The sequence below is a fragment of the Hyla sarda genome, chromosome 2 (genome assembly GCF_029499605.1).
Source record: "Hyla sarda isolate aHylSar1 chromosome 2, aHylSar1.hap1, whole genome shotgun sequence".
NCBI classification, from domain to species: Eukaryota; Metazoa; Chordata; class Amphibia; order Anura; family Hylidae; genus Hyla; species Hyla sarda.
The window spans coordinates 124868777-124895386 of record NC_079190.1 but is presented as its reverse complement, the minus strand read 5'-3'; the positions used below and the strand labels follow the sequence as shown (position 1 = coordinate 124895386).

At 42.8% G+C, this 26610-nt stretch overlaps 1 long non-coding RNA gene across 1 annotated transcript; it reads left to right on the top strand.

Moving 5' to 3' along the window:
• LOC130357724 (uncharacterized) lies at positions 1–26610 on the top strand. Its single transcript, XR_008889232.1, has 3 exons — positions 1–375; positions 25387–25540; positions 25991–26610. It is a non-coding gene; the product is annotated as an uncharacterized LOC130357724 (long non-coding RNA).

Here is a 26610-nt window from a genome sequence, read left to right as displayed (position 1 = left end):
TCCTCCCCTCCCTGCTCTGTGGTTTGCTCTGTGTTTCCCCCATGAAAACTTGAAACCTCCCCGTGATAAGTGAGGTCCTATGTAGACAGAGCAGGGGAGGGGGGAGGAGCTGTGGACGTCCTCATTCTCCCCCTGCTTGAATCTTACAGATAGGGGCGTTTCTGAGGATGAGCCTATGGCTGCCTCAGAAAGCACCCGCTCATGCATATGCATAAGCAGGGAGGAGCTGACAGAGGCTAGGGGGAGCACAAACACTGCTGGGAGGAAGAGATCTCCGTCCCCAAGATGGCGGCTGCAATGTAATGAATAGGGGACGGACGCAGGACTACTGGGCTATGCTGGCAACTCTAATATCTCAGAAACGGCTGCATATAGGTAAATAGAACTAATTGACTGAATTGTATAACTTTTGTTTGGGGAACATTTGGGCAGGGATTTTTGACCACTACAGTTGTCCTTTAAATCAGTCACGGTGTGTGTAATTGAACCCAGTCTCATAGTTTTTAACTCAGCATTATATTTGCAGAAATTACATGACTTACATGCAAAATTCCCTTTCGGGGTATACTTCTCTAGCCATGTGTTCTCTGTATTTTTCTTTGTTTTTACTTGTTTTTTTAGAATGTCTCCTATAGTTTTGTTCTTTCTGTATGAAATTAATGTTTTTTTGCTGGCGACTTCTTTCAATTCTGCATCACTTTCTATTATATGCCAATTATGTCTGACTGCCTGTTCTATAGTCTTATTCAGGGGAGTATTCTGGAAGGTGAAGGTGAATCGTTTCTGTTCTAGTGTATATTTCTTATTCTTATTTTTATTTTTCAGTAAATTAACTCTTTGCATTTCAGTTGCTCTTTTTCTACCTTCTTTTATTAGTTGCAATGGGTATTGTCTTTCTATGAGTCTTTTTTGTAAATCATCGGCTTGTTTGTTAAATGTCTCTTCTCGTGCATTGTTACGTTTAAGACGAATATATTGTCCATAGGGAATACCCTTCTTCACTGATGCTGGATGGGAGCTGTGATAGTGAAGAAGGGTGTTCCTGGACATATCTTTTCTATATCCTTCACTCAAGATCTTATTATCATTAACTAACAGTTTCACATCTAAAAATTCGATGGACAATCCTCCGAATTGAGATGTGAAAGCAAGATTCCTTTTGTTCACTTCGTTTAGATGTCTAACAAAACTGTCAAATTGTGACTCGGTCCCAGCCCAGGCTATTAGTATGTCGTCCACATAACGGGCATAAAATTTCAAGTGCCCGATATATGGATTCGTAGAGGAATAAATATATTTCCTCTCAAATTCAGCCAAGAAGAGGTTTGCATATGTACAGGACACCGGGGTACCCATCGGGGTCCCGGTGTCCTGCTTATACCAACAATCGCCAAACATGAATGTACTGTTAGTTAGTACAAAAGAAAGTGCGTCTATTATGAACCCAATAAACTCTTTAGACTTATTGGACCTTCTTAGTCCTTCCTTGACAGCCTGTACAACCGTATCGTGTGGTATACGGGTGTACAGGCTGACTACATCTATTGAACACAGCTTCCATTCGCTCTCCCAATTCAAATCTTCCATCATCTGTAAAATATGCAGAGTATCCTTTATGTATGCAGGTATTACCTTCAACATTGGGCTCAATAGCCATTCCAAATAATGTGAGAGGTGTTCAGTGACAGATCCCACCCCCCGAGACAATAGGTCGTCCCCGGGGGGGGGATCTGCCCCTTATGAACTTTTGGTAAATGATACCAGGTGGCAGGCTTTGATGTGTCTGGAATGAGACGCTCTGCATTCTTTTTTGATAAAATACCCTTCTCTACTGCTGAATGGAGAAAAGAGGTTAGTTTAGAGAGGATTTTACTTGTGGGATCGAATTTCAACATGGTATATGTGGCAGTATCCTGGAGTTGCCTTTCGGCTTCAGCTATATACATAGACAACAACTGCCCCACCTTTATCCGCCCGAACCACCTGTAAGTCATCCCTATTTTTTAGGGTATTAAGTGCTATAGTTTCAACTGCCGATAAATTCTGTGGGGCTTCTTTGTATATTATAGACTTCACGTCTTGCATTACTACATTCTGGAATAGGTCCAGGCTACTCCCCGGAAAAATCAGGGGGTTAAACCTGGATCTCTTCCCTTTGGAAAAACAAACAGCTTTAGACCCATATTCATTATTCGGTTCACTGAATTCATTAGCTAGCATCTATAAACATTCTATTTCTAATTGGGTACATTCTTTTGGGAAAAAACCTAAATTATTGGTCTCTACCGGTAAGTCTGCCTCACAATGATCATGCTCAAATACTTTTTTATTCAGGAAAAATTTGTAAAGGTTAATATCTCTAAGAGATCGCGCTAAATCGATCTCAAAGGTGACTGGATTAAATTTCTCTACCAGTCCGTAACTTAAACCTTTAGAAAGGAGAGTGTCCATTGCTGGATCGAGAGTCTCTGACGTGAGGTTAATGACATTAGATTCAATACATGTATATGGCCCGTCTATACTATAGTTTTCCTCTTCTTTGGATCCTTGAGATTTTTTAGATCTCCCTCTTCTTGTACATTTATTTTTTCTAAAGGGATTGCTTAATTTTTATTTTTAGAAGGTTGTTCTTGATGTTTCTTGTAGGTCTTCTCCTTGTTCACATTCTCGGTGCGTTTTTTAATGGGTTGTTGCGATAGTCTCCTCTGTGAATAGGATCTAGTTGCACTATAAGGTACATTTTTCTTCTGGTGCCATTGAAATTCATTATCTTGATCATAGTCCGTTTTGTCTCGCAAGAATTTCTCTCGCTTCTTATTCTTGACTTCTTCCTGTAATGCAGTAAGTTTCATTTGTAACTTGGAATAGAAAAAACTTTTTTGTTCGTCAGTAGCTCTTTTAGTGTATTCACTTTTCACCTTAACCAGGTCTTCATTAATTTTATCCTGTTCAATTCTGCTTCTCGTTAGAACAATCTGCAGGAGTTTCATAGAGTGCTCATGGTAAGCTTGTTTCCAGATATTGATAAAAAATGGGATCATCATTGAATTGCGCCAGGACTTTATAGGCTCTAAGTCCCCTTGGTGACTTATCGCAATGGACGTACGACTGCAGCGAGTTAATCGTCCAGAAGATGTTAATTTCCTTCTCGGATAGGTTAGTTATGCGATGCTCCAGGGACTTCACATCTATTAGCTCGATGTCATCCTTGGTATTGCACTCTTTCTATCCCAGAAAACTTTAGATGATCCAATTTTTCTGGGATAGAAAGAGTTAAACCCAAACCGGGGATTAGCTTGGATCAATACCTACTGCAAAGAGAAACATACTGGATCGTACAAACAGCAGCAGCAGGTCCCCTCGGTTTAAATGAAAAAGTAGATTATCCACCTTGTTTTTAACTATTTAGTTTTTCATATGCAGGTGTATATATACAAGTTTCTATGTATATGCTTTCTTATACTGATGCACTTACAAAAATTGCGATGGTTAGCCAATGACGAGACTCTAACGAGAACTCGTCAGGTGAGGAGGGTGGTCCTGAGTGCCGGCGATTGGCCACCCACCTGTATAAGAAGCAGCACAGAATTCCAGGTAGATATGGCCGGATGAAGCTCGTGTAACGAGCGAAACAGAGTCTGTTGCCTACTACTTACCCCCCCTGCACAGATCCCTCTCCCTGACTGCATTTCATGTTGTGAGTATGTATCAATAAAGAAGCTTTTAAAGAGAAGACTGGTGAGTGCCGATGTTTTTCTAACTCTCCACTGTATTGAATATTTGTAAATTACTTCTATTAAAAAAGCTTAATCCTTCCTGTACTTATTAGCTGCTGAATACTACAGAGGAAATTCTTTTCTTTTTGGAATGCTCTCTGATGACATCACGACCACAGTTCTCTCTGCTGACGTTATTATATTAATAATAATGCTTTATTTATTGTTGTCCTTAGTGGGATTTGAACCCAAGTCCCCAGCACTGCAAGGCAGCAGTGCTAACCACTGAGCCACCATGCTGCCCTTAGCATACATCTGCTATGCATCTGCTATGCATCTGCTATACATGGTTGCTAAAATGGACAGAGATGTCAGCAGAGAGCACTGTGTTCGTGATGTCATCAGTGTTCCAAAAAGAAAGGAATTTCCTCTGTAGCATTCAGCAGCTAATAAGTTCTGGAAGGATTAAGATTTTTTAATAGAAATAATTTACAAATATGTTTAACTTTCTGCCACCAGTTGATTTAAAAGAAAAAAGGTTTTCACAGGCTTACCCCTTTTATAGGTGTAATGTATATATGAAAAAAAAAGAGCAAAATGGAAAACATGTATATACATAGATATGAGTGCCAGCATTCCTGGGCATTTCAATGAGGCAAATAAATGAAGATAAGTCCTTGGCACACCAATTAGCAGAAAACAAGTGAAAACTATTTTTTCACCCATAAATACAAATTAACAACATTTTTGTTCACTCCTGAGCCTCTGTGAAGAGATTTGGCTTGACAAAGGCTCAGGAGTGAGCAGAAAAGTCACCACTTTCTATGTATGGTTGAGCAAAAATGTTTTCCCTTTTTTCAACCAACCTCATTATGTGAGAGTGAGTATTATTGTCTGATGTCTTATGCAAGTCAATGGGACTTCCACTACCTTACTCCATAAGCTCTGCTCTGCATCTCCAGGTGAGTGCATTAGTCCAGCTTGCAAGCAACACCCTTCCTGAAAGCCACTCCCCTCTCACAAAGCCACACCCATCACACAAAGCCTCACCCCCATCTATTTTCAACCCTTTATGTGTGCCGGTCCAGCTTGCAAGTCATGCCCACTTACAAAAAGCCATGCTCCTTCTATTTTCGGCCTACAATCCCTTCATCACAACTCAGCCCCACCTGAGGATAAGGTCGGGATATGAAGAAAGGATAATAAAGTGTACAGTGCTGGAAATGAGAATGGAATATGAGGTCGGGAAATGAGGATGGAATATGAGGTCATTATATGAGATATGAAATTGGTTCAGATATGAGGACGAGATATGAGGTAGAGATAAGAGGACGGGATATAAGGACAAGAGCTTCCTCTATATTTCTTTTCCTCCCCCACAAGGATTATGTAGAAAAAAACGGGCAACGGCGGGTACTCAGCAAGTAGATATATATAAGAGCCAGCCCCTTTGAACACCACAGCTGTACTGCAGGAATCACTACTGTTGTTGTGAGGAACACTGGGACCACTGCAGGCGACAAAGAATTTAGCACCACAAAGTTGCAGGTTCACAAAGTAGATTATCTTGTATTTAGCAGTTATTGTCTTAGTAAGCAGGAGGCAAAGTGCATTTAAGACTTTTGACACTAGTAAAATAAGTGGAAGGATGGAGAATTTGCATTCAGAAAAGATGTCACCTGTAATTCATTGGATGAAAACATTTGCTCTGTTTTTGACTGCATCGGATCAGAGCTTGTTCAATGTATTGTCTGTCAAACCTCACATAGTAGGCAAAAGTCAGCTTACCATTGAAATTGTTGAATAGGTGTGTTCTAATTTGGCTTAGTGCACAGAAGTTCACAATGTCCGATACATTAATGGAATAGCTTAAGCAGTAAAACAGGATACTTTATCTCCAGATTCAACAAAATCTAATAACCTTTAGGCTATATTCACATGGTGAAATGTCTGCATGGATTTCTGAGGAAATTTCTGTGTGGACATTCCACCGACGGTAGAGCACAGGCAGAACATGCCGGCGCTAGGATCGCTCGGAAATGCATCTCATAGATGGCAATGCATGTCCGTGCAGATTCTGCAGAAAGAATTGACAAGTCTATTTTTCTGGGGAATTCAGAATCGGGATTTCCATGGCAGAAACATCTGCTGTGGAAATGTCACAGTGTGCACAGTGTAGCAGAATCACATTGAAATGAAAGGGACTCTGCTGCAGCTGAATGTCCGTGCGGAATTCCACAGAAGAATTCCATCGTGTGAACATAGCCTTATTCTTCCACAAAAGAAAGGGGTGCAAATTCCTCTGCAATCTGTTACTGGCCATCCATTGGAGTAGTGCACTTTTCAGGTTATGGGGCCAAATACTTCAAATACTTTCCCCTTCTCCTTGGTGCTGGTAACCCACACAGTGCCACTGTATTATTCTTAAAAAAAAAAAAAACTTGGGGGTTACCCCCTCTGGATATACCCTCAAATTTAAACACCTCTATATAAAATCACTCTTTCATTGGTATGCTTTTAAAATAACCACCTTATTTGTTAGTGTGTAATGACAACTTATGTTTAAAACCATGGTCAGAGGTAAAGTGAGCACCAGAGTTGCTATATATATAGAAACTCTGACGAAACGTACGTTGGGGCGGTGGTGTCAGGTCCACATCATGTGTAAGTGAGGTGTTGCTTTGTTATTTATTACTATTTTGTGTATGGGGTGTTCACCTATAGCGGTCCACAGCGTGTGGCTGCAGATCTAGTGGAGAGACATCTCTTAACTTCCCCCTGTGGTTACATTATTTACCATCCGCCATTCATTGCAGCTTCGCCTCTTAATTACTTTTATTATGTAAGATTATTGCTATATTCCATTACCTGTCTCACCATCTTATCGGATTTGATAGTCTGTACACCCTCATTGCTTTGTTACAAATATTGTTCTACATATTATAGTCACATACTAGTGATTTTCAATCCTGATATCAATAAAGTTATTCTTCTATCAGTAGCAATGGCTCAAATCCTTTCTTCTGTGTATAAGGACAAAATACGAGTTGGCTCCTTGATTTAGCAACTGATACCTAATAAAGGTTATTGTAATCCCCTCTGAGGTGTATATTCTCCTACTCACTTTCTGGCTACTAAAAACACGCTAATACCCTCCCCTTAGACTTTTATCTTTGGGGTCATCTGAAGGCAATTGTCTATGCTTTGAAGATACGAGATGTGCAGCACCTGAAACTACGGATACTGGAAGCCTGTGCTAGCATTTTTCCTGCGGTGTTGCTATCAGTGTGTGGAGAGTGGGAGAAGAGGGTTGCATTGACAATCCAACACAATGGGCAGCACATTGAACACATTTTATAAGTGGTCAGGAACTTGTAAATAACTCATGAAAGAATAAAGTTATGTTAAAACCAAGCACATCATTGTTTTTCTTGGGAAATTCCCAATAAGTTTGATGTGTCACATGACCCCCTTCCTATCCCCTCACATATACTAATGTGCCACAAACAGGAAGTTAATATCACCAACCATTCCCATTTTATTAAGGTGTATCCATAGAAATGGCCCACCCTGTATTGTTCTAGACTAATATTATTCTAGACTCGAGACTGTATTATTCTAGACTAATATTATTCTAGACTCGAGACTGTATTATTCTAGACTAATATTATTCTAGACTCGAGGCTGTATTATTCTAGACTACTGTCAAACACTGACACACGGACCCCCTGAACTAATAGACCTCTTTAATACAGACTCTAGAAAAAAAAAAAATAAAGACATTATATAACTGATGAGTATGTAGGACACCCAGAAGATTTGACGGTTCTACTGGAAGTTCAGGAGAGAATTCCTACTGTATTTTCAGAACTTTGACAGACATTTTGTAGAGGTGGTTAGTACATATGCTACACCTGCTGGAGGTTAAAAGAGGGAGAGCATAGACTGTTTACAGTTGCATCAACCTAAAGGAGCTGCTTACATAAAAAGCAATGTAACGTTAGGGGTCTTGACCACAATTCAAACCCTAGGCACAAACATGAGAATAATGGAGAACATCCATGTGTTATCACAGCCACATAGATGAAGCTGTCAATAAAATGGTTTTAACCAGCTAGATATCTTCTGCTGTAATCCAAAAGTAGGACATCCCTCTCTCTGTTGTCCATTGGCCCTAATAGAGCATATGATGGGAGTTATTGTCATGAAATAACCCCTTGAAGTGTAAAGTCTGATGACTTGAGCTTTTGACTCTTTTTTCGTTTAATCTGCATTAGTTGTACTTCTTTGTCCTATTCTTTTCTGTGCTAGATTAAACATCTCCTGTATTGTACATGACTTAGATTTCATATTAGTCTTTTGTGCTTTTTCTTTTTAATCTACTGATGTCTACCACACTTGAACCATCTAGACATCATTGTATTTCTAATTCTTTACCTGTTCTCTGTTCTTATTTTTTCAATATAAAGAGACTTTAAAAAAAGGATAATTTAAATAGCAGGCAATTTCTATGCATTTAAGTGCACATTAAGAAGAAAAGAATAATACAAAATCATAGAACAAAGTATTGCATTGCCTACTATGTTCAATATTATTTAATGCTGTTCCTACATTTTATTGCTCTTGCTATAAATGTAATATAGATTTTTTTTCCCCCGAAGAATAAGTTGCAGATGAAAATTCAGTGCCAATATATTCATTTCCACATAGGTAAAAAAGGATCCCACATGTTATAGTAAGTGTATAATGGTCCTGGTTGGGCTCAGTAATCTGCACCGAACTGGTCACGTAATGAATATGCTGATATATGACTGCAATCACTATAATGGATAAAATCTGCTTTACCAAACACTTTTCCTTCCAAGGAAAACTCACACACAATGTATTTATTATAACTGGCCTTCACTGTACTTGAATTAATAGCTTAGTACCTATTACAATGTGACAATTAATAGACCGGCTCTTAATTGCCTTGGTGACTGACTTATGGCAGTGAGCAATGCATTACGTCAAAAAGGGCAGTGCCTCTCGTGAGTGGAAAATCCAGCTGCAGAATACATGACAAGAACTAATACTGGACAAAAAGAGTAGAGAATGCTCAGTGTGTATTATATTACATTAGGGGGTTGGTAAATATTTTAAAAATATACCATGTATACTTAACCCCTTAAGGACCAAGCCCTTTTTCACCTTAAGGACCAGAGCATTTTTTGAACATCTGACCACTGTCACTTTAAACATTAATAACTCTGGAATGATTTTAGTTATCATTCTGATTCTGAGAATGTTTTTTCGTGACATATTCTACTTTAACTTAGTGGTAAAATTTTATGGTAACTTGCATCCTTTCTTGGTGAAAAATCCCCAAATTTGATGAAAAAAATGAAAATTTAGCATTTTTCTAACTTTGAAGCTCTCTGCTTGTAAGGAAAATGGATATTCAAAAGAATTATTTTTTTTTTGGGGTTCACATATACAATATGTCTACTTTATGTTTGCATTATAAAATTTATGAGTTTTTACTTTTGGAAGACACCAGAGGGCTTCAAAGTTCAGCAGCAATTTTGAAATTTTTCACAAAATTTTCAAACTCACAATTTTTTAGGGACCAGTTCAGTTTTGAAGTGGATTTGAAGGGTCTTCATATTAGAAATACCCCATAAATGACCCCATTATTAAAACTGCACCCCCAAAAGTATTCAAAATGGCATTCAGTCAGCATTTTAACCCTTTAGGTGTTTCACAGGAATAGCAGCAAAGTGAAGGAGAAAATTCACAATCTTCATTTTTTACACTCGCATGTTCTTGTAGACCCAATTTTTTGAATTTTTGCAAGGGGTCAAAAGGAGAAAATTTTTACTTGTATTTGAAACCCAATTTCTCTTGAGTAAGCACATACCTCATATGTCTATGTTAATTGTTCAGTGGGCGCAGTAGAGGGCTCAGAAGGGAAGGAGCGACAAATGGTTTTTGGGGGGCATGTCACCTTTAGGAAGCCCCTATGGTGCCAGGACAGCAAAAAAAAAAACACATGGCATACCATTTTGGAAACTAGACCCCTCAGGAAACGTAACAAGGGGTAAAGTGAACCTTAATACCCTACAGGTGATTCACGACTTTTGCATATGTAAAAAAATAAAAAAAAATTTTACCTAAAATGCTTGGTTTCCCAAAAATTTTACATTTTTAAAAAGGGTAATAGCAGAAAATACCCCCCAAAATTTTAAACCCAATTTCTCCCGATTCAGAAAATACCCCATATGGGGGTGAAAATTGCTCTGCTGGCGCACTACAGGTCTCAGAAGAGAAGGAGTCACATTTGGCTTTTTGAAAGCAAATTTTGCTCTGGGGGCATGCCGCATTTAGGAAGCCCCTATGGTGCCAGAACAGCAAAAAAAAAACACATGGCATACCATTTTGGAAACTAGACCCCTCGGGGAACGTAACAAGGGGTAATGTGAACCTTAATACCCTACAGGTGTTTCACGACTTTTGCATATGTGAAAATTTTTTTTTATTTTATTACCTAAAATGCTTGGTTTCCCCAAATTTTTACATTTTTAAAAAGGGTAATAGCAGAAAACACCCACCAAAATTTGAAGCCCAATTTCTCCCGATTCAGAAAACACCCCATATGGGGGTGAAAAGTGCTCTGCTGGCGCACTACAGGTCTCAGAAGAGAAGGAGTCACATTTGGCTTTTTGAAAGCAAATTTTGCTCTGGGGGCATGCCGCATTTAGGAAGCCCCTATGGTGCCAGGACAGCAAAAAAAAAAACACATGGCATACCATTTTGGAAACTAGACCCCTCGGGGAACGTAACAAGGGGTTAAGTGAACCTTTATACCCCACAGGTGTTTCATGACTTTTGTATATGTAAAAAAATAAATAAAATTTTTACCTAAAATGCTTGTTTTCCCAAAAATTTTACATTTTTAAAAAGGGTAATAGCAGAAAATACCCCCCAAAATTTGTAACACAATTTCTCCCGAGTACGGCGATACCCCATATGTGGCCCTAAACTGTTGCCTTGAAATACGACAGGGCTCCAAAGTGAGAGCACCATGCGCATTTGAGGCCTAAATTAGGGATTGCATAGGGGTGGACATAGGGGAATTCTACGCCAGTGATTCCCAAACAGGGTGCCTCCAGCTGTTGTAAAACTCCCAGCATGCCTAGACAGTCAGTGGCTATCTGGCAATACTGGGAGTAGTTGTTTTGCAACAGCTGGAGGCTCCGTTCTGGAAACTGTGGTGTACCAGACGTATGTGTATATATAGTGTTTTTTACTTTTTATTTTATTGTGTGTTAGTGTAGTGTAGTGTTTTTAGGGTACAGTCGCACGGGCAGGGGTTCACAGTAGTTTCTCGCTGGCAGCTTGAGCTGCGGCAGAAAATTTGCCGCAGCTCAAACTTGCAGCCGGATACTTACTGTAATCCTCCGCCCATGTGAGTGTACCCTGTACGTTCACATTGGGGGGGGGAACATCCAGCTGTTGCAAAACTACAACTCCCAGCATGTACGGTCTATCAGTGCATGCTGGGAGTTGTAGTTTTGCAACCGCTGGAGACTCCGTTTTGGAAACAGTGGCGTACCAGACGTTTTTAATTTTTATTGGGGAGGGGGGCTGTGTAGGGGTATGTGTATATGTAGTGTTTTTTTACTTTTTCATTTTATTTTTTGTTAGTGTAGTGTAGTGTTTTTAGGGTACAGTCGCACGGGCGGGGGATTACAGTAGTTTCTCGCTGGCAGTTTGAGCTGCGGCAGAACATTTGCCGCAGCTCAAACTTGCAGACGGATACTTACTGTAATCCTCCGCCCATGTGAGTGTACCCTGTACGTTCACATTGGGGGGGGGGGGGGGGGGGGAGAAGCATCCAGCTGTTGCAAAACTACAACTCCCAGCATGTACGGTCTATCAGTGCATGCTGGGAGTTGTAGTTTTGCAACAGCTGGAGACACACAGGTTGTGAAACACCGAGTTTGGTAACAAACTCAGTGTTTTGCAACCAGTGTGCCTTCAGCTGTTGCAAAAGCTACAACCCCCAGCATGTACGGACAGCGGAAGGGCATGCTGGGTCTTGTAGTTATGCAACAGCCGGAGGCATACTACTTTGGCTGGGGATGCTGGGGATTGTAGTTATGCAACAGCTGCAGACACCCTGGTTTGCTACTTAACTCAGTGTGCCTTCAGCAAAACTACAAATCTCAGCAGTGACCGACAGCCAACGGGCATGCTGGGAGTTGTAGTTATGCAACCACCAGATGCACCACTACAACTCCCAGCATGCACTTTAGCTGATTGTGCAAGCTGGGAGTTGTAGCAACAGCTGAAGGTACACTTTTCCATAGAAAAATGTGCCTCCAGCTGTTGCAAAACTACAAGTCCCAGCATGCCCATAAGGGCATGCTGGGAGTTGTGGTTGTCTGCCTCCTGCTGTTGCATAACAACAGCTCCTAGCATGCCCTTTTTGCATGGTGGGAGCTGTTGCTAAGCAACAGCAGGAGGCTGTCACTCACCTCCTGCTGCTGCTCCACGATGCCTCCGCACAGGTCAGTCCCTCGCCGCCGCCGTCGCTCCTGGGGCCCCGATCCCAACAGGGAAACCGGGGATCGGGGTCCCCAGAACCCGGGGTCTTCTGCCCGCTCACATCCTCCGGAAGAGGGGCGAAGCGGGTTGCGGGAGTGACACCCGCAGCAGGCGCCCTGATTGGTCGGCCGGTAATCCGGCTGACGAATCAGGGCGATCGTGAGGTGGCACCATTGCCACCTCACCCCTGCTGGCTCTGGCTGTTCGGGGCCGTCTCTGACGGCCCCGATCAGCCAGTAATTCCGGGTCATCGGGTCACTGGAGACCCGATTGACCTGGAATCCGCCAATCTGAATCGTCCAGCGATCTGCGGCAATCACCGACATGGGGGGACATAATGACCCCCCTGAGCGATATGCCGGGATGCCTGCTGAACAATTTCAGCAGGCATCCGGCCCCGGCTCCCCTCCGGCTAGTGGCGGGGGCCAGAAATGCTCAGGGCGTATCCATACGCCCTCGGTCCTTAAGGACTTGGAAACGGGGGCGTATGGATATGCCCTATGTCCTTAAGGGGTTAATATCAGTAGCAAAACATCCATTTTATGGAAATCCAAGGAAAATAAATTTTTAATATAAGTTAAAGGGGTACTCGGCCCAAGACATCTTATCTTTTATGCAAAGGATAGGGGATTAGATGTCTGATCGCGGGGGTCCCGCCGCTGGGGACCCCCGCAATCTTGCATGCAGCACCCACCTATGAGAGCTGCACGCAGCGATGCAGCCTCCGAGTCTGATGGGTCACTACTACGGGGCCGGAGTATCGTGACGTCACGCCCCCTCCAATTGACTTGCATTGCAGGGGCGGGGTGTGACATCACACGGGGCGGAGTCGTGACATCACGATACTCCGGCCCCCTAGTCATGACCCGGCAGACTTGGAGACTGCAGCGCTGCGTGCAGCTTCCACAGGTGGGTGCTGCATGCTAGATTGTGGGAGTCCCCAGCGGCGGGACCCCCACAATCAGACATCTTAGCCCCTATCCTTTGGGGGATAAGATGTCTTAGGGCCGAAGTACTCCTTTAAGTTCCAACATTTATAATAACATGCTAAATACGTAAAAAAAAAAAGGTCGTTTTACAGCTTAATATCATTGTGTTAATCGGAGGAAAGATTTCCACTGTGCATATCGGTATATTAAAGCAAAACAGGACATTTACTGTAGCAACAGCTAGTCAGTTTTATTAGTGCTCTAAACCTGCATTTTGGAATTTACAATAAACTAAAGTTCATAAAAAAAAATAAAAAAAACATTTTATTATACTAAATAGAAGAATCAAATTGATTTGACATTCATGTTATATAGTAATTTTTATAAAGCCAAAACAAGTACCCTCTCTTTTATAAGGTGTTTCTACCTAAACTGTACAGAACAAGTACCCTCTTTATTATAAGGGGTTTGTACCTAAACTGTACAGAACAAGTACCCTCTTTATTATAGGGTGTTTAAACCGAAACTATACAGAACAAGTACCCTCCTTATTAAAAGGTGTTTAAACCTGAACTTTACAAAACAAGTACCCTCTTTATTATTAGGGGTTTGTACCTAAACTGTACAGAACCAGTACTCTCATTATGTTAAGGTGTTTCTACCTACACTGTGCCAAACAAGTATCCTCTTTATTATAAAGTGTTTCTATCTACACTGTGCAGAACAGGTACCCTCTTTATTATAAGTTGTTTCTACTTAAACTGTACAGAACAAGTATCCTCTTCATTATAAGGTGTTTCTTCCTAAACTGGACAGAACAAGTATCATCTTCATTATAAGGTGTTTCTTCCTAAACTGGACAGGACAAGTATCATCTTCATTATAAGGTGTATCTTCCTAAACTGGACAGAATAAGTCCCCTTTTCATTGTAAGATGTTTCTACCTAAACAATATGGAATATTGGCCATAGCTCTGTGATACTGAGAAGGGGGAATAGTCTGCTGTTGTCTGTGATGCCCACACAAGAGTTGCACCTTACCTAGTGCAACCAAAAGAGGTGAGCATACTTTGTAGGGGAACAGAGAACAAAGGTTCAATGACTTTTTTTTCCGAACTAGGCCTGATCTCTGACAAAATGATCACTCTCCTGTCTGGAAATCTCAAACCTGTACACCATCTGCAGGTAACCAACATTTGCTATCATAGGCTTTTCCATGAAGTAAAGTGCATAGCCTGGTGAAGTGTGTTGTAATGTAAAGATGTTTTAAAGGGAACATTTCCCCATGAAAATGCTATCTAATATATAAGAATCATGTTATAGAGCAGGATTAACTGAACAGATTGTCATTAATCAATAAAAATTTTTGATCTTTCCATGCTTAGAAGTGTGGTGGCAGGGTGTGTGGTGCAGGGCAGATGTTGTTACCCTAGGGGCAGATGGCATTAACCCCTTGTATTCGTGACGCTAGGGCATGGTTTATCCTATAACCACCCGAAGGTCTACCGCCGGATGCTGGGTTAGGCATGGGGGCAATAAGACTCTGATACTTATTAAGTTACGGACAACGGACAAAGGGTAGACAGTTGGTAAAGTCTATACAGTTCAGCCAGGGCCCAAGGAGGTGACCAGTGACGCAGAGACCTTAAGGGTTCACTGGGACTTGTAGTAGGACTGGACAATTGAGTGCAGATCACGCTGACTTGACAGATGACAGGGACTGACTTGAGTTGACTCATAAAGCTGTGACTGTAGCTTACTTGACTTGATGGTAGCTCCAGGACTTGACTTTGAGGCCTCCAGCAGTCTGGACACACACACTAGGCACTACTGCTCTGGACCTCAGCTTAGCAGAAGAGCAGAGCTCAAAAGAGAGATAAGCTCCTCCAAGGGCTTTATATGGGAGAGAATAGCAGGGAGCCCATAGGTCACTCTCGGGATCACCTGATCACTGGTACCTCCTGGGTAACAATCACATGACATATCACATGGTATAACTCTTAAAGCAACATTACATTTTATAACACTTTACATGGTAAAACATATTTACAATGGGGAAACAAGGGCAGGGGGCCTTGGGGACACTGAAGGAGGCTGCCTGACAGGACAGCAGGAGCACGGCTAACACCTCCCGTACTGGGCCACCACAGGAATCTAGTCGGTAGTCCTATCATTGAATAACTCTGTTCATCAGACTCCTGTAGCAAGAGCAGGGGTTTCTCTCAATTGCTTACTTAATCTTATACTACAAAGACTGAGTTATGTTTCTACAGGTACCAGGAAACATCATCTCAGCTGTATTGTTCTCCCTTGGACATACAATGTTGTTTAAAGCGTACCTGTCAGATCCCTACCAAAAACTGTTATATGTTACTTGGTACCTCATCCTGAATATGTACATCTAATTTGTAATTGTCTATGACCTATATTTCTCTCAGAATTACCTCTATTCACTTGCCGTCATTGCTCAGTGAGGTTTCTCTCCATGCAGAGCCATGGGGCGTTTCCCTCTCTTCTCCTCACTGTGATTACTCCTCCTCTTCCTCCCCCTCCCTCCCTCTGCTCTGACTCACAGAGGGCCGGGAGCAAGCACAGCAGCTTTGGACCTGCCTGCAGCCCTGTCAATCACTCACTGTGTCCATGATGTGTCAATGACCACTGGACACTGCAGGACTGGTATGTGTCCAAGGAGGCAGGGGAACCCCTAGTGGCCACTATTTTGACTGGCTTTTTCAGTAGGAAATACTGAACATTTTCTGATGAAAGCAATTGCAAAACATATTGTTTTTGCATGCTTTATAACATATCTGACAGTGCTCATTTAAGTACTGGATAAACCCTCTAAAAGTGTTTGTGACTTGAACCTTTGCCCTAGTAACCAAGGGGGAGATTTAGCACTAAGTTGTTTGTGGTTTTTTAATGTCAGAGTTTCTCAGACTTTTGTTGCATGTTTTTGACATTTATGTGCAAATAATTTATCATATAGTTTTACAATGTCTGAGAAATAATGAACAAGTCTACCAAAACTAACAAAATGACTTCACAACACCATTTCTCACTTTGAAAAGCAGGTTTCAAGAGCAGCACCATGGTTGGCCTATGTTTGCGGGGTTTTCAACCATTGCGTTTTAATTTTGCACAGTTTAAAAAAATTGCAAATGAAAAATGAATAAACACTGCATGTACAGTGGCCTACAAAGACAAGTCTTCAAAAATCACTCATATTGTAAGTAAAAAAACATTTGCAAATCCAACATTGCTCAACAAAAGCATTCACACCATGTTTTTGCAATGCAATTCCCGTATACGGTTACAAGTTAAAGACCGCACGGAACCGTATTGAAAACTGTATGTATTGACTTTACATTGTAAACCATATGTCAAATGCTTCATCCAGTTTAGTCCGTTTTGCGTCTTATACGGTTTTGTCCGTTTTTTTGCCGTACCTAAAACCGTAGCCTACCACGTTTTTTTGTCCGGGTGACAAACCATACTGAAAGCATACATGGTTCCTTTATCATGGGAGTCAATGGGAACCCTACAGAACTGTATGTATATATGGTTCCATCCGATTTGAACAATACATTTTTGGACTTTGCACATGCGCAGTGCAGGCCGAAAATATCGCCCACCTTCTAGAATATTCTTTTTGGGAGCAGCCTGAAGGCCACACCCACCATCTTCTTGCAGCAGCACCCCATTCTCCTCAGAATCTTGAACAGGAGCCATCTTTGTGCACCCAAGACACCATAATTTGCCTCCTGTAAGTACCCAAGTCAGTCATTTTGTAAAATCATTGTTTATGTGTAGCCCCAAAGCCATTTTCCATGTATATTAGCTAAAGTTTTTTTTTTTTTTTTTTTTTTAAAGTTGAAATTTTGGAGATCACTTTTATTTTGTAGTTCTAGTTATAAATTAATTTAATTTTAATCATCTGTCATCTGTCAGTTAGGGTACGCTGTGACCTGTAGTGTTCACACAATATGCATTGATAGGTACTGTATTCGTTGCTTGAATTTTTGGGCAGTATGCAATAAAATGGGCATGCTTGGACCTGTAGTTTAGAGACAATATGATCTGTTGGGGACTGTATTTGCTGCTGGAATTTTCGTGTAGTATGCAATAATATGGGCATGTTCGCTCCGGCTCTAATTACTGGAGATCACGGGGCTGGAGCATTGTGATGTCACGGTCCCACCCTCGTGTGATGTCCCGCTCCGCCCCCTCAATACAAGCCTATGCGAGGACGTGTGAGAGAGAATTTGTTTGGAATGGATGTCGGGCCACAGACCACTGCTCCAGAAATCTGTCAGACACCTGTGGGGTGTAAATGCTCACTGCACCCCTTATTACATTCCGTGAGGGGTGTGGTTCCAAAATGGGGTCATATGTGAGGCAGGGGTCCACTGTTCTGGCACCATGGGGGCTGTCAGGATCCGGACTGGTATGCAGCGAGGACACTGGTGGTGGATCCTCTGTGTCAGTGGGGTGATGGCGTGGGCCGTACCAGGGGAACAGAGTCTAAGGGGTTACTGGTTTTCACCAGAGCCCGCCGCAAAGCGGGATGGACTTGCAGCGGCAGGTAACCCCCAGGTCGTTCCACCCGATAGCGACTCCACCCCAGCTGACAGCTAAGACAGGCGCGGTACACAGGGACAAGGCAAGAGCAAGGTCGGACGTAGCAGAAGGTCAGGGCAGGCAGCAAGAGTCGTAGTCAGGGGCAACAGCAGAAGGTCTGGGTACACAGGCTTGGGAACACACTAAACGCTTTCACAGGGCACAAGGCAACAAGATCAGGCAAGGACAGGAAGGGGAAGTGGGTTTTTATTCACATAGCGCAGGTGTAGGTACTGATTGGGCCAGACACCAATTAATGGTGCACTGGCACTTTAAATTTCAGAGAGCCGGCGCGTGCGCGCCCTAGAGAGCGGGGCCGCGTGCGCCGGGACAGAACAGCAAGAGGACGGGGCAGGTGAGGAGATTGGGATGCGACCCGCGAGTGATACCAGTGCAGCGCTCCCGGTCAGCGGGTCTGACCGGGGCACTGCACAGAGAGGAACGCCGCGAGCGCTCCGGGGAGGAGCAGGGACCCGGAGCGCTTGGCGTAACAGGGGCTTTGTAAACACACATGGCCTTCAATTCCAGACACATTCTCTCTCCAAAAGCCCAATGGCGCTCCTTCTCTACTGAGAATTGTAGTGCGCCCGCAGAGCACTTTACATCCACATATGGGGTATTTATATACACAGAAGAAATGGGGTTACAAATTTTGGGGGGGCTTTTTTCCTATTACTCCTTGTGAAAATGAAAAATTTGGAATAACACCAGCATTTTAGTGAAAAAATTAAGAATTTTCATTTTCAACATAAATTCTTCAAACCTTTGGGTAGTTAAAGGGGTACTCCGGTGCTTGCACATCTTATCCCCTATCCAAAGGATAGGGGATAAGATGCCTGATCGCGGGAGTCCCACAGCTGGGAACGCCCGTGATCATGCACGCGGCCCCCTCCCGTAGGCTTGCATTGAGGGGCGGAGCATGACGTTACACGGGGGCGGAGGCGTGACACGCGCCGCCGGCCCTGCGGTCGACCGTAATCAGACCCAGAACTAACACGCTCTGGGGGCTGATTACAAACGGGGTGCCGCGTGCACTTTTTGATAGGGGATAAGATGTGTAAGCACCGGAGTACCCCTTTAAGGCTCACTATACCCCTTGTTACGTACTTTAAGGGGTGTAGTTTCCAAAATGGGGTGTTTTTTTTTTGTGTTTATGTCAGAACTGCTGCAACGATCAGCCACCCCTGTGCAAATCTCCTCAAATGTAAATGGCGCTTTCAACCCAGAGCCTAACTGTGCACCCGCAGAGCATTTCACGTCCACATAAGGGGTATTTCCATACTCAGGAGAAATTGTGTTACAAATTTTTGGGGTCTTTTTTTCCTTTTACCTCTTGTGAAAATAAAAAGTATGGGGCAACACCAGCAAGTTATTGTAAAAAATAAAAAATTTTTACAATAACATGCTGGAGTAGACCCCAACTTTACCTTTTCATAAGGGGTAAAAGGAGAAAAAGTCCCCCAAAATTTGTTAGGGACCAATCAGTGATCGCTTACCAGGACCATCTATAGATGGTCCCGGGGGGCTTGCAGAAGTTGTCTCCTGCTGGTAACAGCGGGACTTCTGCCTGTTAACCCATGCGATGCCACACATCACCAGGTTAACTGAATGACTTATAGTGTTAAAACGTCATGATGCGCGAACTACCAGCATAACATGATGTTTATATAAGTAATTCTGCGGGAAAGGGTTAAAGTATGAATTCTTCATGTAAAATTAGCAATTTTATATATATATATTGTATAATTTTTTTAATGCAAAACTATAGGTGTTAGGGCAAGAAGGTAGTAGTTCCGCTGAGCCTGTGTGAATGATGGCTTGGGCCGTGTCAGGGAGCGAAGTCTAAGGTGCCTCTGGTTTTTACCAGAGCCCGCCGCAAAGCAGGATGGATTTTTGAGTCAGGATGGAGCCAGCTCCTACAGAGAATGTATCTACCTTCAGATAGAAGGGTTTCTCTGGATCAGATCTAGAGAGCTCTGGTGCTGAGACGAAGGCAGATTTTAGTCAAGAGAAGGCCTCATCTGCCTCAGGAGTCCAATTCTTGGGATTACAGTTTATTTTGTGAGAGCCACGGAAGAAAAATGAGGAATGAACTAACGATAGTAATTAGTAAACCCCAAGAAACGCTGAATGGCCTGTAGGCCAGTAGGTCTTGGCCAGTCCAAAACTGCAGAAAACTTGCCAGGATCCATCTGAAGACCTTGACCAGACACAATATAATCAAGAAAAGGAAGACTTGATCTCTCAAACAGGCACTTCTCAAGCTTGGCATACAGACGATTATGCCTGAGGGGCTGGAAAACTTGCCGGACATGAGAATGATGATCCTCCAAGTTCTATGAAAAGATCAGTATATCATCAAGATATATCACAACACATGTGTAAAGCAAATCACGGAAAATGTCATTAACAAATTCTTGAAAGACAGCTGGAGCATTACATAGGCCAAATGGCACCACGAGATAATCAAAATGTCCATCACGGGTGTTAAAGGCTGTCTTCCATTGTCTCCTTCATGAATCCGAAGGAGATCGTATTCTCCTCGAAGATCCAATTTAGAGAAAATCTTGGCTCGCCGAAGACAATCAAAAAGTTGAGAAGTTAAAGGCAAATTACAGCGATTTATGATTGTAATTTTGTTAAGTACTCGGAAGTCAATACAAGGATGAAGGGAACCATCCTTCTTCCCGACAAAGAAGAAACCAGCTCCAGCTGGGGAGGAGGATTTATGGATGAAACCCTTTTGGAGGTTCTCTTGGATATATTTAGCCATGGTTTGCATCTCTGGAACAGACAAAGGAAAAATTATTCCCCGAGAAGGAGAAGTTCCTGGCTGTAAGTCCATAGGACAGTCATAGAAACGATGTGGTGGAAGAATTTCAGCCTGCTTTTCACTAAATACATCAGAGTGGTCTTGATAAGGAAGAGGCAATCCCGGCATATAGGCATATTGATAGACTTAAGCAGGGTATGCTCAAGTGTTTTTGGCAAAAGAATCCCCAGCGGGTGACCTCACGAGACCTCCAGTCAAGGAGTGGAGTGTGACGTTGAAGCCAAGGAAGACCGAAAAGAAGCTCTGAAGTACAATGTGGAAGCACGTAGAACTCAAGTTTTTTACTTATGTAACACACCCACTCGCATAACGAGAGGTTCAGTGCAGAAAAGCACAGTACAGTTCAGGTTTTCTCCAATGACAGAGGAAATGACATAGGCTTAGCAAGTCAAGTCACTGGAAGACGATGTTTATAGACCGGAGAGGCATCAATGAAATCTCAGCGAAACTGGTGTCCAAAAAGACAGAAGCGAAGAAAGATTTCTTGGCTGGAGTACAAACTTAAATGGGCATGGTCAAACGAAGAGAGGTAGTATTCCCATCTATAGACATCCTCTCCCACGAATCCTAGGTGTGAGCGTTTACCAGGCGCTAAGGGCGTATAGAACAGTCTTTGAGAAAATGCTTCGGACTGGCACAAATTAGGCACAAATTCTCATTGAGTCAATGGGATCTTTCCTGCAGCGTTAGGCGAGATCAATCTACCTGCATTGCCTCTTCGGCAGGAGACACAGGAGAGGGTTGTGGTGGATGCTGGAAATCGCCGAATACGGACAGGTTCTCTTTTCAGATGAAGTTCTTCCTGCCTCTCGGCAAAACGCACATCAGTTCGAGTGGTCAAATGGATAAGCTCACTCAGTGTAGATGGAGGATCTCGAGCTGCAAGAGCATCCTTGATTCTACTAGACAGTCCTTTTTTGAAAGTAGCACACAAGACCTCATCGTTCCAAGCCAGTTCAGAAGCAAGGGTGCAGAATTGAAAGGCGTAGTCACCTACTGAGGAGTTCCCTTGACTGAGATTCAGAAGTGCCGTCTCGGCCGAGGTAGCCTGTGTAGGTTACTCAAAGACATTGCACACAAATGCTGTTTTAATCGTACTGGAGAGCATTGTCCTCCCCTCATAAGTGCATACCACATACGTACATCTAAGTGGTGTACTATTTTGTTCCTGTTAAAGTCTTAACTACAGAGACATCCTACGTAGTCAGTTGGGCAATGCATATCTGCGCCATCGTCCATCCTCTCGCAGGTCTGTCTGACTTGGGGGGGCCCTCTGCACTCACCTTCCACTGCCATGGCTGCTGGGGAGGAGTGGGGTGGCAGGAGCAGTACCAGCTCCATCAGCAGCAGCCTGAGTCTACAGTCGCTGATGAGTACCTTTCTTCAGCCGCATAGTGAAGCAACTCATAAGCAGCAGGTAGACCTGGAGCAGTACCTGATCCAGCAGGTGGTGGCATACCTTGACATGACCATGCTAACACACCTTGAAGATCCACTGAACTTCTGGGCAGCCAAACATAAATGTGTGGCCACAACTTGCAGAGTTTGCCCTGGAAAAGCTGTCCTGCCCAGCCACTAGTGTGCCATCAGAGCGGCTGCTTAGTGTGGCGGGGGCCCCAGTAACCCCAAGGAGAACTTGTCTGTTCACAAAAAAATTTGGAGAGACTGACCTTTGTGAAGATGAATCAGGCACGGATCAGCTAAGTTTTCCACCCACCAATGCCTGCTGCATCAGAGTAGATTGACCATGTTGCCACACCAACACTTCACAAATACGGATAGTGCTAAACATATTTAAGGTGCTGCTCCCCAGTTACAGACATTCCTCGGCATCAGACCACAAGTAAGTATTGAGGATATGCATTAGCTAAAACGGGACTTTTCTTAGGAAAAAATACATGTACCCAAGATTTTTTTGAAATCAAACAAAGGGAAAGGTGTGCAAAAAACACCATGTGCCACCTACACCACCAAGTATTGATGTGATGCAAAGACCTCTAAAAGGTGGAAGGGAACAATGTATGACTCATTGTAAGGCCATTGTAATTCAAATTTTGGCAAGCGTTTCTCACTTGCCAGGGTTTTTAGGAGAAAATAGAGAGAGTTTCCTGTGCAGGGCCACTCTTTTTTAGGGTGAGTAACACTTGCCAAGAAGGAAGTTAATAGGACAAGAGTAGGGCCTTACAGGGAAAGTTTTTACCTTCACCTGCTACAATGGACAATACGTTGTTCCCTTCTACCTTTTTGAGGAAAATGTTACTCGTCTTAAAAAGGGCGGCCCCACACAGCAACTAATCCATATTTCCACCTAAAAACCCTGGGAAATGGCAGTGTTTGTAGGTGGAACTAGGGAGAGGTTCTTGTGAGGGGCCACCCTTTTTAGGGCGAGTAACACTTGCCAAGAAGGGAATTAATAATGCAAGAGTAGTGCCTTACAGGGGAAGTTTTTACCCCCACCAGTTACACGGACTATACGTTGTTCCCTTCTACCTTTTAGAGGTCTTTGCATCACATCAGTACTTGGTGGTGTAGGTGGCACATGGTGTTTTTTGCACACCTTTCCTTTTGTTTATTTAAAAAAAAAATTGTGTCCATATATTTTATCCTAAGCATATTATTAAAAGTTAAGTTTTACGTATTGTATATCCTCAATACTTACTTGTGCACACTAACACTTTTACAAAAGAGACCGTTTTCCTATGCCTACCTGCTTCAGCTACTATTCTGATCCTGCCACCTGCCTGATGCCACACATCTGATGCCAAGTTCTCTTTTTTTTCACCCACCTTCGTCACCGGGTACTGGTTTTGCCACCCACCGCACCACTCGTCACTGGGTCACTTTCAGGACACCTGATGCTGCTGCTGCCACGTCCAGGCTGTCTCATTCTGCCACCATATGTTCTCCTCATGCTGCCGCCACCTCCAGGCTGTATCATTCAGCCACAATATCTTCTCCTCATGATGCTGCAAACTCCAGGCTGTGACATTCAGACACTATATGCTGCCGCCAACTCCAGACTGTGTCATTCAGCCACTATGTGGTCTCCTCATGCTGCTGCCAACTCCAGGCTGTGTCATTCAGCCACTATATGTTGTCCTCATGCTGCCCCCACCTCCACGCTGTGTCATTCAGCCATTATATGTTCTCTTCATGTTGCCACAAACTCCAGGCTGTGTCATTCAGCCAGTATATGCTGCGCCAACTCCAGGCTGGGTCATTCAGCCACTATGTGGTCTCCTCATGCTGCTGCAAACTACAGTCTGTCACATTCAGCCACTATATCTTCTCATGATGCTGCAAACTCCAGGCTGTGTCATTCAGCCACTATATGTTTTTTTCATGCTGCCGCAAACCTCAGGCTGTGTCATTCAGCCACTATATGCTGCCGCCAACTTCAGGTTGTGTCATTCAGCCATTATGTGGTCTCCTCATACTGCCGCCAACTCCAGGCTGTGTCATTCAGCCACTATATGTTCTCCTCATGCTGCCACCACCTCCAGGCTGTGTCATTCAGCCACTATATGGTCTCCTCATGCTGCTGCCACCTCCACACTGGGTCATTCAGCCACTATGTGGTCTCCTCATGCTTTCACCACCTCCAGGTTGTGTCATTCAGCCACTATATGTTCTCCTCATGCTGCAGCAAACTCCAGGCTGTGTCATTCAGTCACTGTATGCTGCCGCCATCTCCATGCTGTGTCATTCAGCCACTATGTGGTCTCCTCATGCTGCCGCCAACTCCAGGCTGTGTCATTCAGCCACTATATGCTCTTCTCATGCTGCCGCCACCTCCATGCTGTGTCATTCAGCCACTTTATGGTCTCCTCATGCTGCTGCCACCTGCACACTGTGTTTTTTAGCCACTATATGTAGTGTTGCTCGCGAATATTCGCAATTCGAATATTATTCGCGAATATCGCATATTCGCGAATTCGCGAATTTCGCAAATATAGCGCTATACATTCGTAATTACGAATATTCGTTTTTTTTTGTTTGTTTTTTTTTTTTTTTCTTCACAGTACACATCACAGTGATCACCCCTCTCTGCTTCCAGCTTGTGTGGTGTAAAGAAGGCTCTAATACTACTGTGTGAGAATGTCGGACGGAAATTCGCATATGCGAAAATTAGCATATGCTACTTTTCGCATATGCGAATTCTTACGTATACTAATTTTTAATATGTTAATTTTCGCATATGTTAATTTCCGCATACGCGAATGTTCGCATATGCGAAAATAAAACGAGAATATTACGAATATGCGAATATGTGCGAATATATGACGAATATTCGTCCATATATTCGCGAATATTCGCGAATTCGAATATGGCCTATGCCGCTCAACACTAACTATATGTTCTTTTCATACTGATGCCACCTCCAGGCTCTGTCATTGTGCCGCTCTGTGACAGTGAATCTAATAAAGATGCTTCTGATCTGCATGTAAAACTGAACATCAGTATTATTTCACTAACCCAGCACATACCCAATGCGTGTTACAGCAAGGTAAAGTGTTCTACACCCCTATTGAGGCTCTCTGTAGGCCAGTAATAGTCATTTTTAATAGGGATTCGCCACAAATAAACTCAGACCGAAACAATGTGTTTTTTTTTTCTTTTGAAAATCCGGCCAATCAGCCGAATCAAATTTTTCAAAAATTCACTCATTTTTAATAGTTATATTTGTTGCATTTTCTTAATAGCTACTCTGGTTCAGAAAAGATGAAGGTCTGTCAGGGATAGTTACTTCAAGTACATGTGAGATGCACATTTGCCGAGTGGGTCAGGAGCTAAGAAAACAACCTACAAACATGCTTCAAGACTGGCCTTTCTGAATAAGGTTCTAGAATTACGAGCGTAAGTATGACGTTCACATTTGCATTTCTGTTTAGAATACATATATTCAGGAATACTTTGAAAGTTTGGAGGATACTATATTTGGAGATGGAGAGTAGGATCTAAACCAGTGATGTGCTTGCTATCTGTGGCCCTCCAAATGTTTCAAAACTACAAATTCCATCATGCTTTTCAAATCTTAGCATTGCCAGAGTGCAAACAACTGTCTAGTCATGCTTGAACTTGAATTTTTACAACATCTCGAGTTCCCCAGTTCTGACATCAATGATCAAAACTGTTCTCTTTATCTTCAGGTTCACTACGTGGCAACCAATGTTTTCCTTCAAGTCTACAGTCAATTCAAGAGTACATTTTAAAAATTGAATGCAACAATCTAATGATTGATGGGCAACTGCAATATTTAAATAATTAAATTTGTAATAAAAAATTTTTTTCTTTTTTTTAATACAGAACATCTTTAAATACTGCAGACCAAGCACTCTTGGAGGAACCCATAGTGATTGAAGGCACTGAACCCCCTACAGACTTAGAAGGAGAAACGCATGCTCCTGCAACAATATCTAAAACTCTTCTACAAAGAATGTCTCAAAGACATTGTTCCCGTAAAAATAAAGAGTCTCAAAGGCACCAATATTTTCTGGAGAATCAATCTCCTCAAAATTTCTGCATGTTGATGTCAGATTACTACGTGTAGAGGGTTTGGTGTCTGGGCCCGAACCAAGTCAACATCGTGACTTTCTTCATACATTCTTTGCATCAATGGAGCGTATGACTGAGCAGCAGCTGGCAAACTTTAAGGCTAGGATGTTCCGCCTTGCCCACGAATGTCTGATTCGCCCCCCCCCCCCCCCCTTGCTCCTTATCCTTTTGTTCAACCTCCCCTTCCCCATCTTTCCGACAACAAAGATCCCGAACCTTCCCTTCTCCTTACCCTTATCCTCCCACCCAATATGAGGATACATTTGAGGCTGAGGATGGGCAAGTTTATTGCCATGTATAGTGTTTTGTTATATGTTTATATATCTATATGGTTTATAACAGTTTTGTTTGGAATAATTGTTTATAAAACT